General features: G+C 43.1%; 1 long non-coding RNA gene and 1 other non-coding gene across 2 annotated transcripts; both read left to right on the top strand.

The window, feature by feature from the left end:
• The first annotated feature begins 179 nt into the window (after nt 1–179).
• On the top strand, nt 180–2,802 carry LOC132538044 (uncharacterized). The gene is made up of 3 exons (XR_009549446.1): nt 180–364; nt 862–1,003; nt 1,293–2,802. It is a non-coding gene; the product is annotated as an uncharacterized LOC132538044 (long non-coding RNA).
• A 10,193-nt stretch (nt 2,803–12,995) lies between these two features.
• TRNAI-UAU (transfer RNA isoleucine (anticodon UAU)) lies at nt 12,996–13,087 on the top strand. Its single transcript is given in 2 exon segments — nt 12,996–13,033; nt 13,052–13,087. It is a non-coding gene; the product is annotated as a tRNA-Ile (tRNA).
• Nucleotides 13,088–13,693: the final 606 nt, after the last annotated feature.

The following is a 13,693-nucleotide window of genomic DNA, read 5'->3' as shown; positions in this document are numbered from 1 at the left end:
CGCCCTTTGCTTTGAGTGGATCCCGCGCTTTGCTAGGTTTGAAATGATTGGATTCTGCGTTTTCTATAGCATATTATTGGATATAGATTGATAAGGTTATGCATTCCCCCTCCCAGAGTGTATTCTGAAATCCTATAAATTGTGTGGTTTGAGCCTTGTTCAGGGTCGAGCCTGGTGAACTGCTGTCAGTCACCTCTTGACCCGGATTCGAATTCGTGAATAAACATCTTTTGCTTCCTTGCAGTGGATGATGGTTTGATTTTGCTGGCTAACATTTAGAGGCTCCAGCAAGATCTCCTCAGACGGGGATTCCTGAGGACACCCCATCCCAGATCCGGATCCTTGGAAGCCTTGCCCGGCGCTGGTAAGTCAGGCCTGATTTTTGTGCACGGTATACCGCTTGTGTGTCCCCATGGGGCGTGGGGTCTGTGGATTGCTGGACGCCGTGTTGAAATCCCAGACCACAGCATTGGGAAGTGCTTGGGTCCAGGGCCACCTCAGACGGGAATTCCTGAGGTAGGGTCCTGAAGAGTGTGTGAGTGTGCCACGCCACACTATAGCCAGGAAGTAGTATCCTGGCACGCCAGTGCTAGGAGAAGTGCCCTGGGTTTGGTAGCCGCCGGCCGGAGCCCGAGGTCTCTCCAGACGGGAATTTTCCTGGAGACGCCTAAGCTGGACCCCCGGTTCGGATCCCACAGGAGACATCCCCTGTGGCTTTGTCGTGTCTCTCTATTGTCTGACTCTCTCTCTCTATGCTTTGGCGATTCGCGAAAAGATTGACCTTGTCAGTGCAACTGACGGAGTCTGGCCGGAGCTACTCTCCGGTGATTCCTGAAGGCCTGATTTGTAATATCTTTGTAGCGACCCACATAGTCAACGACTGCCACCTCTCCAGATTCAAAGGAGGTCTCGAAACTTTACATCAGGCTCAACCTGATGCTGTTGACTGGCTACGGAAGAAGGGCAAACGCTAGAAGAAAAAGAAGTTGCGGCGGCTGGTCAGGTAATCACTCCCTCTTGACTGAGTGAGTGTCTTGGTGTGAATGCTTGTGTGTTGTGTGCCTCACGGTCATTAGAAAATAGGGAAGACCCAGCAGAGGCTACGTTGGAATTAAATAGAGACTGGTGGGGACTGGGTTTCTCTTTTACCTTTTGCTTTGCTCAGATGTAGAAACACTCCATATGTGTCTGGATTCACCCCTTTTGAAATCATGTATGGCAAGCAGCCAACTCTGGTACCCAGAGTTGGGGTTGAGAAACTGGCTGAAATATCGCATGGCAATTTCCTTAAGTCTCTACAGGCCTTACAGGTGGTGTGGGGGAAAGCAAGAGGCACTGTCCGAGACGTGAGGCCTGGAACCAGGAGAGAGGAGGGTCGAGATCGCAGCCCCTTGTTTGAACCTGGTGATTCGGTGCTGATAAAGAAACTGCATCCCAATCAACTTGAGGCCGGTGGGAAGGACCCTACACTGTGATCCTGAGCACACCGACTGCTGTGAGAGTCGCCGGAAAGCTCACTGGGTTCACCACACTCGTCTGAAAAGGGCTGTAGCTGACCCCCGAGGACAGAGGACCTAGGAAGATGGCGTGCCGTGCCCACCATGGACCCAATGAAGGTCCGACTGGTCTCCTGTTGACTCTTGTGCTTTTGCTCTACTCCAGCTTGAACTCTCACGCCACCCATCCCCAAGTGCCTTCGCTGTTCCTATGGGAGCTGAGAAATACTGAAGGGAAGATAATTGCCAACCAGTCAACCACAGGGCAGCCTGTATTCTCTTTTGATCTGTGTGACTTGTTTGGGGCAAGCTGGACCGGTGCAAACTGGTCCAGCCTAATTACTACGGACGGAGGGTGCGGCTCCACTGTTCTAGAGAGTCGCCTTTGGGACAGGCCCTATTATGTCTGTCCCAGGGAAGGCCGCCCCAGTGAGTGCAGAGGAGAGAAATATTTTTTCTGTGGCCTATGGGGGGAATGTTTGACAGCATCTCCGGTGAAGGACGGTGATAAACACTTGATGTTTACAAGAGTGATCCGCCCAGGCGCCCCGACTAAACAGGGTACTTGCAACATAGGGGACTGCAACCCTGTGGAAGTGAAGGTTAAGACTTGGCATGAAGCTGAATCATGGGTAGGAGGAAGAATGTGGGGCATCCGGATAGTATTCACAGGGAAAGATCCAGGGGCGCTATTCACTATCCAATTGCGGATAATACCATGGACTCAAAATTCATGAGACCTGTTATCTTAAATAAGGACCCCCAGCCCATGTTGACGACTCCTCCCACTGAGCCACCTGTCACCAAGTCTAAGACCTATACTGGTCCACCCACACCTCCATCAGCGCCTTGGTGGGGCCCATAATCATTCTACTCCTGATGTGTACCATAGGACCCTACTTATTAAAATCATTGACCTCCATGATCTGGAGACAATCTGAGGCCCTAAGGTTATACATCCTTAGTGAGGCTTATACGGAGGAAGAAGAGGTGGATGAATCAAGGATTTGATTCTTGGATAAGACTAGTGGGGAATGTAAGATGGAAAATTCCTTGCACTTTCCCCTTGAAAACAGGACCTGGGGAAGCAATTACAGAAGCCAGACCTTCTACCTTCTGCAACCCACAATGACCCTGGGTCCATGCTCCCAGAGGGATGGAAAATGGGAAGGCTATCAGGGGAGGGGGTGGGATATGGAGGTTGGGTGGTGGGAATTGTGTGGAGTTGTACCCCTCCTACCCTATGGTTTTGTTAATTAATCCTTTCTTAAATAAAAATATAAAATAAATAAAAAGAAAAAGAAAACAGGACCTAACCAGTAAACCATTAGTTGTTTAGCAAGACCCCGTATAAGGGCAAGGCTTCTCAGGACCTTTGCACAAGGAAACTGTTTACCAGATGGTTGCAGTTGATGGCGAGAGGATGTGGTGACCCTACCCTGGTTAGGTTCTATTGGCTGTGTGGCTTTGCAATGTTTGAAATTAGCCCGCCCTTTGCTTTGAGTGGATCCCATGCTTTGCTAGGTTTGAAATGATTGGATTCTGCGTTTTCTATAGCATATTATTGGATATAGATTGATTAGGTTATGCATTCCCCCTCCCAGAGTGTATTCTGAAATCCTATAAATTGTGTGGTTTGAGCCTTGTTCAGGGTCGAGCCTGGTGAACTGCTGTCAGTCACCTCTTGACCCGGATTCGAATTTGTGAATAAACATCTTTTGCTTCCTTGCAGTGGATGGTGGTTTGATTTTGCTCGCTAACAGATATCTAGTAGGATAGTGTTAGCGAGCATAAATCAAACCACCATCCACTGCAAGGAAGCAAAGATGTTTATTGACGAATTGCAATCCGGGCCGAGATGGTGACTGGTGTTAGTCTACCAAGCTCGACCCTGAACAGGGCTCAAACCACACAATTTATAGGAATTTAGACTACACTCAGGGAGGGGGAACACATCACCTTATCAACCTACATCCAATAACAGGCTATAGTAAACACAAAATCCAATCATTTCAAACTTAGCAAAAGCATGATCCATTCAAAGCAAAGCGCGGGCTAGTTTCAAATATAGTAAGATCACACAACCAATAGAATCTAGCCAGGTAGGGTCACCACATCCCCCTACCATCAGCTATGACCACCCGTCTGGTAAACAGCATGCCACAAACTGTGCAAAGGTCCTGATAAGGCTTGTCCCCATGCAGGGTCCTTCGAACAACTTACAAAACAATGGGTGGCCTTCACTGACTAGGTCTTGTTTTTCAAGGGGAAAGGGCAAGGAATTTTCCATCTCCCTCAGCAAACAACTTAACTTCTAAAAAGGAAAAAGGAACTTAACACTTAAACCCTAAAACTAAAAGGGAGAAACTTTAAGAAATTTAAAATCTAATTCAGAAGGGTGTTTCAATGTAACAGCTTATTACTGCCTGTCACAGATAGAATTTGGAGTTAAAGATTTCAATACAATTATTTTAAAGGTTGAAATGAGGGACATGACAAAAATTATATAAAGTTGTATGACATTCCTTCAGTGAAAAAGAATCTACAATAAAAATAAATAACTCGGGGCCAGGCAGTGGCGCACCTGGTTAAGCAGTCACATTACAGCGCACAAGTATCCAGGCTCAAGTCCCTGGTCCCCACCTGCAGGAGAGAAGCTTCACGAGTGGTGAAGCAGGGCTGCAGGTGTCTGTCTCTCTCCCCCTCCCCTCTCAATTTCTCTCTGTCCCTATCCAATAATAAATAAAAATATTTTTAAAAGGGGGGAGCCAGGTGGTGGCGCACCTGGTTGAACGCACATGTTACAGTGTGTGAGGTCCCAGGTTCGAGCCCCTGGTCCCCACCTGCAGGGGGAAAGCTTCATAAGTGGCGAAGCAGAGCTACAGGTGTTTCTCTGTCTCTCTCCCTCTCTATCTCCCCCTTCCCTCTTGATTTCTGGCTGTCTCTAATAAATAAATAAAAATAAAGATAATTAAATATATAAAAAATATTTTAAAAATAACTCACTGAGAATGAAAACATAATAATCAATGAAAATATCTCTATAATTTGAATAGCATGCAAATATCCACAAGCAAAGGAGATGATTAGTGTGTTAGAAATCAGAGAGATACTGTCCAAACTGAGGAACAGAGGAAAAGCAGTGAAAGAGTACAACATGTGTGAGACAGGGTGGGGCAGATTGCATATTGGTATGCAAAAAGATTCTCTTGCCTGAGGTTCTGAGGTCCCACTGGCATCACCATTGGCTACAGTGAGCAGTGCTCTGATATTAAAAAACAAAACACACAAAATAACCCCAGAGGGAAAATATGTAGCACATATTAAAAATTCTAATAGAGGGAGTTGGGCTGTAGCTCAGTGGGTTAAGCGCAGGTGGCGCAAAGCACAAGGACCTGCATGAGGATCCCGGTTCCAACCCCGGCTCCCCACCTGCAGGGGAGTCACAGGCGGTGAAGCAGGTCTGCAGGTGTCTTTCTCTCCATTTCTCTCTGTCCTATCCAACAATGACGACAACAATAATAATAACTACAACAATAAAACTACAAGGGCAACAAAAGGGAATAAATAAATATTTTAAAAAATTATAAAAAACAAAGAAATTCTAATAGACTTCTGATGTAAATGTAATTATAACATGCAGGAGACTGAATGGGATAGATAGTATAATGGTTATGCAAGAGACTCTCATGCCTGAGGCACCAAAGGTTTTGCAGTGCTCTGGTAGAATAAAATAAAATATCTTCTTTAAAAGTAATAATTAGCGGAGGGTAGATAGCACAATGGTTATGCAAACAGACTCTCATGCCTGAGGCTTTGAAGTCCCAGGTTCCACCATAAACCAGAGCTGAACAGTGCTCTGGTAAAATAAATAAATAAATAAATGTAATAATCATAGAGATACTGAGAGTGGGGAGCCGGGGGCTCAAACCAGGATACTTATGCCGGTCCTTGTGCTTTGCGCCATGTGTGCTTAACCCGCTGCGCTAACCACGCAACTCCCAAAAGATAGATTTTTATTTCTGTTGCCACATCCAAGATATTGATATATTATTTTTAATATTTATTTATTTATTCCCTTTTGTTGCCCTGATGTTTTATTATTGTAGTAGTTGTTGTTGATGTCGTCGTTGCTGGATAGTACAGAGAGAAATGGAGAAGACAGAAAAGGGGAGAGAAAGATAGATACCTGCAAACCTGCTTCACCATTTGTGAAGCGACTCCCCTGCAGGTGGGGAGCCGGGGGCTTGAGAACTGGGATTCTTACACCAGTCCTTGTGCTTTGCGCCACCTGTGCTTAACCCGCTGCTCTACCGCCCAACTCTCGATATACAATTTTTTAAGAATGTGAAGAAAGTTTGAATTCATGAAGATGTGTTACTAGAAAAGAAAAGTTTTACACTAGCCTTTTCAGGGATTTTTGTGGGCATTCTTTTATTTTTATTTTTATTTATAAAAAGGAAACATTGGGGAGCCGGGCAGTAGCGCAGCGGATTAAGCACACGTTGTGCAAAGTGCAAGGACCGGCCTAAGGATCCTGAGTCCCTGGCTCCCCACCTGCAGGGGAGTCACTTCACAGGCGGTGAAGCAGATCTGTAGGTGTCTTTCTTTCTCTCCCCCTCTCTTTCTTCCCCTCCTCTCTCCATTTCTCTCTGTCCTATCCAACAACAATGACAATTACAACAATAAACAAAGACAACAAAAGAAAATTTAAAAATTAAAAAAAAAAAAGGAAACATTGACAAAACCATAGGATAAGAGCGGTACAGCTTCACACTATTCCCACTACCAGGTCTCCGTATACCATCCCTTCCACTGATAGCTTTCCTATTCTTTAACCCTCTGGGAGTATGGACCCAAGATCATTGTGGGAGGCAGAAGGTTGAAGGTCTGGCTTCTGTAATTGCTTCCCCAATGAATATGGGCATTGACAGGTCAATCCATACTTCCAGCTTGTGTGGACATTCTTAATTTGATTTTATACCCAAGTTTGACAGCTGATAATTCCTTTTTTTTTTGCAGGGGATTGAACCTAGGACTTCAGAAACTCATGCATGAGAGACTGTTTGCATAACCGTTATGCTATCTACCCTCACCTGACAGCTGACAATTTCTTTAGGGTTTAATCTGAAGCCCTCTGTAACTCTGAGTGTGTCTTTTATTTTTGCATGAGTTGATAAAATCTTGGTCATACCTCTAACAGATCCCTCTCACCACTGTCACTGGTCATCTCCATCAGGAACAACATAATGGAACCCTGTGGGACCTGGCTCTCAATTTGGTTCAACAGTGGTAGAGAATGTTCCATTCTCCGAAAAGAAGTTGGATGGCATACTCTCTCTGCCTATCATCCAAGCATGATGGGTCCTGAAATTGGCACAGTCTGGAATGTTCCTAGCTGTGACCAGAGCTGTGACCAGAGAATGTGAGCTCAGACCTACAGGGATGCAGAGGTTACATAGGCTCCTGTGTTGACTATGGGCCCCAGATCAAATCGATGAGGTTTACAGTTAACAATATTTATATACTTTTACCGTATTTGGAAGCTCCTCTCTTCCCTGATCCAGCTTTCTGGTCCTTTTTCCAACTATGACACCATGCCCCCAGACAATAACTTAGGTCACCTGCATATTAAATGATAGGCATAGGCAAAAACTAGTTGGGTCATGGGCCCCTTGGAATATATTTAAAATAGACCTACGAGCTTTTTCCAAAAGGGAGATCCCAAATCTTCATCCACAAAATTCCAGCCTTTAGATTCATGATTAGTCAACAATTTGCTCTACTTTCTATTTTAACTCTTTTTCAGTAACCAGTTTCCAGATGCTACCATGATGCCAATCAGACTTCCCTGGACAGATGACCCCCACCAATGTGTCCTGGAGCCCCACTTCCCCAGATCCTTGCTTGACTAGGGAAAGAGAGACTGGCTGGGAGTATGGATCAACCTCTCAATGTCCATCTTCAGCAGGGAAGCAATTACAAAAGCCAGATGTTCCCCCTTCTGCACCCTATAATGACGCTGGGTCCATACTCCCAGAGTGTTAAAAAATAGGAAAGCTGGCAGGGCAGGCAGTGAAGATCCCAGGCCACTTTCTGTGTCATGGGATGTAGTGCAGGAGACCGTGGCCCCCAACAGAGTCCCCTCGGCCGGCCTGTATACCATCACAAGGAGACCTCTGTCCTCTGTGGCTGAGAGACTCCCAACCTTTTGTCAAGCTGAAGTTTTTAGGGTATTGAATACCAGCCAGCTGTCTTCTCATAAGGGCTCTGTGGTGGCACAGGGAAATGGGACTTTTGCGAGAACCAGGGAAACTTAACACCGTGGAACTGACTGAACTGGGACCCCTGCCAGAAGAGAAGGGCAAGGACCAGCATAAGGATCCCGGTTCAAGCCTCCATTGCTCTCTGTCCTATCTAACAACAATGACATCAATAACAACAACAATAACTAAAACAACAAGGGCAACAAAAGGGAAAATAAATAAATATTAAAAAAGAATATAAGAAAGTACAGAAGACACTTGGCAAAAAAAAAAAAAAAGAATAGGAAAGCTATCAGGGGAAGGAAAGGGATATGAGGTTTTGGTGGTGGGAATTTTGTGAAATTGTACCCCTTTATCCTATAGTCTTGTGAGTGTTTCCATTTTACAAATAAAAATTTTAAAAAATTATATAAAAACATCTTGGTCATATTGACTCACTGAAATACATAGATAGCTCTTCCAAATGTTGAAATATTTCAATATATAATATCAAAGAAACAGAAAAGGACACTCATTTGCACCATCGTAAATATAAACAAATAAATCTGAATATTGGGAATATTAGGAAACTGTAAGTTCCCCTATATAATGCGAGGTCCTGTAGAGACCCACAAGAAGGTCCACTATGTTGTTCCTGATGGAGATGACCAGTGACAGTGGAGAGAGGGATCTGTTAGAGGTCTAGGTCCATCATGTCTGTGTGGGAATCCCAGGATTCCCTGACTAGGGCCCTGGATGATGGGGTGGCATGGTAGTGACCAAAAGAACCATCATTAACTTATGCTGGTCTATTGCTATTATCCAGCTTTTGTAGTCCTTTGTCTGACAAGATTAGCCTTGAAATGATTGAGGGAAGTGAAATAGGAAGTAGGTGAGAAGGTATCTAGGTCTTAGTAGAAACTATTTGACTAAGTACTTAATGGTGCCTTTTTCAGGTCTTTCTACTTGCTTGCTGAACTTGTTGAGGCACTGCAAACTATTGTGCACTTATACTTTAAGGTCTATATTTTCCCCTAACTTATGGATACATGTGCACATGTGCTCTATCTCATGGACCCTGGTCTATATCTAGGTTCTGTGGCTTTGTTGGGAAGTGTATTATATGAAGTAGAATTAAGGAGTCCTATGATCCAGAAAAGGTCTCACCAGAGTAATGGAGCTGAAGGGTTGACATTCCATGCCATTCCATGTCTTTAGACTCAATCTGAAGTGAAACATGTCAAAGTGGCACTGGTTGCATTGATTAGGTTGAGATCAGCAGATGTAGTATCAGTTGGTATGGATCAAGAGAAGTATGCTGGAAAATGAATCACACTCCAGAGTTTCAAGGACTGGGAGAAATAGAGACTGGGTTTTATAGAGAATGGGGAAGGTTCCTGCTGTCTTAGGGCTAAAGAAGGAAATAGATAGTTATTACTATAACAAAGTTATTTGGAAAAATTTGGTTTACTTTGCAAATTCCATGGTTAGGACTTGCTGTATCATGTAAGGCCTCACCACATTTTATGTCAATATGCTATTTACATATAGCTGTATCTTATGTAGTGACACAACCAGTTGCTTCTGGCTCCCTGGTCTAAGATTATAGATGATTTAATATTTCAAAGAAAAAGTCATTAATAGAAATATATTAATTATTTAAGCCAAATGTTAAAATTCAATCAGGTTACCAATTTGAAGCTTTAAGTGCTTAGACTGAAGGAATATATTCTCAGAACTGGGGACTATGCATCAGAAAACTTGAGATATTCAATCTATTTTTCTCCTCTCATATTGATTAAATATTGTTTTATAAGACACTAGGTTTATAGGAGTATATATTAACACCATTCCTGTCACCAAAGGTCTATGTCCCTACCCCACCCTTCTATAGTGAATCTCAAAGTCTACCCTTCTCTCTCTACCCAGAGTTTTTTACTTTGGTGCAATACTCCAAACTCAGTCAAATTTTGCTTTGTGTTTCTCTTTCTCAACTTCTGTTTATGAGTGCGATCATCCCACACTGGTCTTTTTCTTTCTAGCTTATCTCAGTTATATAATTCCTTCTAGCTCCATCCAAGATGGGTCAGAGAAGGTGGGTTCATTATTCTTAATAGCTGAGTAGTATTCCATTGTGTATATACACTACAACTTTCTCAACCTGGTCTGGCCACCTGGGTTGCTACCAGGTTTTGGCTATTACGAATTGTGCTGCTATGAACATAAGGTATACACATTTGTTTTTCCTTTAACTGTATAGCGACCAATCTTTTTGAGGAGATTATTCAAGTGATCCTGAAACAACTGCATGTATTTTTGGACCCAAACTTAGTATCTTCTGTTCTGAGATCTCAAGAAAGTCAAATTGCTTAAGGGCCAGAGCTTCCCTTGAGTGACTTCAGGGGAGTGTTTCACACCCACTCAGCATTCTGCACTGGAATTCTGTAGACTCTCCACCTTCATTCAAGTGCTGACTTTGCTTAGCTGATAGTGAAACTAAGGAGTACTAAGTAGTTCCGCAAAACGAGATACAACATTGTACTGTTGTAGAGTGCAAAAGTAATTCAAGCTCTGAAGAGCCTATTGCATAGGGGCAGGTAGCAAGAAGTACAAAACACTCATTTCACTGGATGAAGTCTGCCTACAAGTATATCCTACTGTAACTGGTAACAGCAGTCTCTCAGGGGAGAACCTGAGAGTTTCACACCTCAGTGCAGATGTAGAAAACTGACTTTTGTCGGGGGAGGGTGGTGGAGGTAACTCTTGGAACACAGAGAGGATGAGGAAGTATGGGGCATGTAGTTATTATCTCTTTCGTCGCCCCCTCCAAACACACACACACACACACACACACACACACACACACACGGAAAGAGTTGCAATATCTTAGTTTAAACTTTAACAGATTGTAAATAGACGATGGAAAAAAAAAAAACGAGAAAAAGATGGTAAGATTCCTGAGTAGGAAATGATGCTCAAGGAAAGTCTGTCTGTACTGGGCTCAGCTGATCTATTGGACACCCAAATTCCTATTACAGAAGTAATGGAAACTGAGAGAACTTTTTTTATATATATCTTAAACTACAAAGTGGGTGTTTTTTGGACATAACATTTGATGTACACATCGCCCATCCAAAAGATATGCGGGAAAACACACACACACACATTCCTCTCATCTCCAAACTCTGCCATGACAGAGGTCTTTAAAACCCTAGTTTCCCCCACACCTATGGACATCTAATCTTTGACAAAGGTGCCCAGACTATTACATGGGGAAAGCAGAGTCTCTTCAACAAATGGTGTTGCAAACAATGGGTTGAACCATGCAGAAGAATGAAACTGAACCACTGTATTTCACCAAATAAAAAAGTAAATTCCAAGTGGATCAAGGACTTGGATGTTAGACCACAAACTATCAGATACTTCGAAGAAAATATTGGCAGAACTCTTTTTGCATAAATTTTAAAGACAACTTCAATGAAACGAATCCAATTACAAGGAAGACTAAGGCAAGTATAAACCTATGGGACTACATCAAATTAAAAAGCTTCTTCACAGCAAAAGAAACCACTACCCAAACCAAGAGACCCCTCACAGAATGGGAGAAGAGCTTTACATGCCATACATCAGACAAGAGTTTAATAACCAACATATATAAAGAGCTTGCCAAACTCAACAACAAGACAACAAATAACCCCATCCAAAAATGGGGAGAGGACATGGACAGAATATTCATCACAGAAGAGATCCAAAAGGCTGAGAAACACATGAAAAAATGCTCCAAGTCTCTGATTGTCAGAGAAATGCAAATCAAGACAACAATGAGATATCACTTCACTCCTGTGAGAATGTCATACATCAGAAAAGGTAACAGCAGCAAATGCTGGAGAGGGTGTGGGGTCAAAGGAACCCTCCTGCACTGCTGGTGGGAATGTCAATTGGTCCAACCTCTGTAGAGAACAGTCTGGAGAACTCTCAGAAGGCTAGAAATGGACCTACCCTATGACCCTGCAATTCCCCTCCTGGGGATATATCCTAAGGAACCCAACACATCCATCCAAAAAGATCTGTGTACACATATGTTCTTAGCAACACAATTTGTAATAGCCAAAACCTGGAAGCAACCCAGGTGTCCAACAACAGATGAGTGGCTGAGCAAGTTGTGGTATATATACACAATGAAATACTACTCAGCTGTAAAAAATGGTGACTTCACCGTTTTCAGCCGATCTTGGATGGACCTTGAAAAATTCATGGTAAGTGAAATATGTCAGAAACAGAAGGATGAATATGGGATGATCTCACTCTCACGCAGAAGTTGAGAAACAAGATCAGAAAAGAAAACACAAGTAGAACCTGAAATGGAATTGTCGAATCGCACCAAAGTAAAAGACTCTGGGGTGGATGGGTGGAGAGAATACAGCTCCAAGAAGGATGACAGAGGACCTGGTGGGGGTTGTATTGTTATATGGGGAACTGGGGAATTTTATGCATGTAGAAATTATTGTATTTACTGTTGAATGTAAAACATTAATTCCCCAATAAAGAAATTAAAGCACACACACAAAAACCCCTACTTTATCCTAGTATAACGATCTCCCAGAATTTCAGAGATCTAGATTCACACTTGTTTGAACTGTGAGATAGTTTCAACTGTCTGCTGTCAGACAGGGATAATGGAAGGGAGAATAAAAGCTGCTGTCCACCACCCCGCCCCCACTACACCTTTCCAATGATAGTTTACCACGTCCAGTAAAACACAGAAAAATGCAGGCCAGTACAACTTCCCCTTAGAGTCCTTTAGTTTCTAATTCTTTTGATCGGCGAGAACTAGAGAAACCGGGAAAGGAATGGCTTGGTAAATCCAATGAGGTAGGATTTCGTGGTTATTCTACCTCATCTGGGTGATCAGAAAGCAAGCCGAGCGATGAAGCATCCAAGAAGGAGAAAACTCGGGCGAACTGAAGCTGCTGCAGAAACTTCTACCCACAAAGATCTAGCTGGGGACCTCGGAGGCAATCGAAGTCTCCAGAGCTTCTGTTCTTTTTCCGGTCGCCTAGAAAGCATCCGCCTTCATTATTCATTATTATTCTTCTGTATTCTCTGAGTATTCAGAAAAGGTGGCTCCTAAAGTCTTCAGGGGAAGCCAGACGTCTCAGTGTCCACTTGATTGTAATCACTTAGACTGCTGCGACTGGAGCGCATAACAGTCTTGTGTAGGTCGAGTACTAAATGACCGGAAGTAGGTACAAGTGCTCCAGTGGCGCAATCGGTTAGCGCGCGGTACTTATATGACAGTGTCTGCGGGTCATGCCGAGGTTGTGAGTTCGATCCTCACCTGGAGCAGCCTTTTAGAGCAACCTTTTACCGTTTCCTGCTTTGTGTGTTTGAACTTACTCCATGGCCTTTATTCTTTCCTATTTAGCACTCAACTCCGTTACAGAAAGCTCAGATAAAATATTGTATGAGGTTTCTGCTTGATTACAATTCTGACTCTATATGATACTCTTCTCTCATTTACACTATGCCTTATAAAGTAGATTGGCATCTTACTAATTCACTAATTCAGTCTATCATACCCTCATGACTAACCGTCAAGCAATCAGCATAGTTCAACAACCCTACCCCCAATGCATATGCCTTATGCCAAGCATTGACTTGAAAAGTTTTTTTTTTTTTTTTGTGGAATTAAACCCATACACATGCACTCTATAGCATAATTAAGAGAATCATGTATGATACATGCAAATATTTTAAATATTTAATATGATATTAATTTCTTAGACTTTACTTATTCAATTTTTTTTTTTAAAGAAACAGAAAAACTGAGAAAGAAGGGGGAGAATGAGAAATACCAGCTTGCTTCCTGCAGGTGGGACCTGGGGACTTGAAGCCAGGTGCTTGCATACGGTGATGTGTATGTACACTTGACTAGGTGTGCCACCAACCAGC

Source organism: Erinaceus europaeus, chromosome 4 (assembly GCF_950295315.1).
Source record: "Erinaceus europaeus chromosome 4, mEriEur2.1, whole genome shotgun sequence".
Lineage (NCBI taxonomy): Eukaryota > Metazoa > Chordata > Mammalia > Eulipotyphla > Erinaceidae > Erinaceus > Erinaceus europaeus.
The sequence above is the reverse complement of the archived record's forward strand: the minus strand, read 5'-3'. Positions and strand labels throughout refer to the sequence as shown.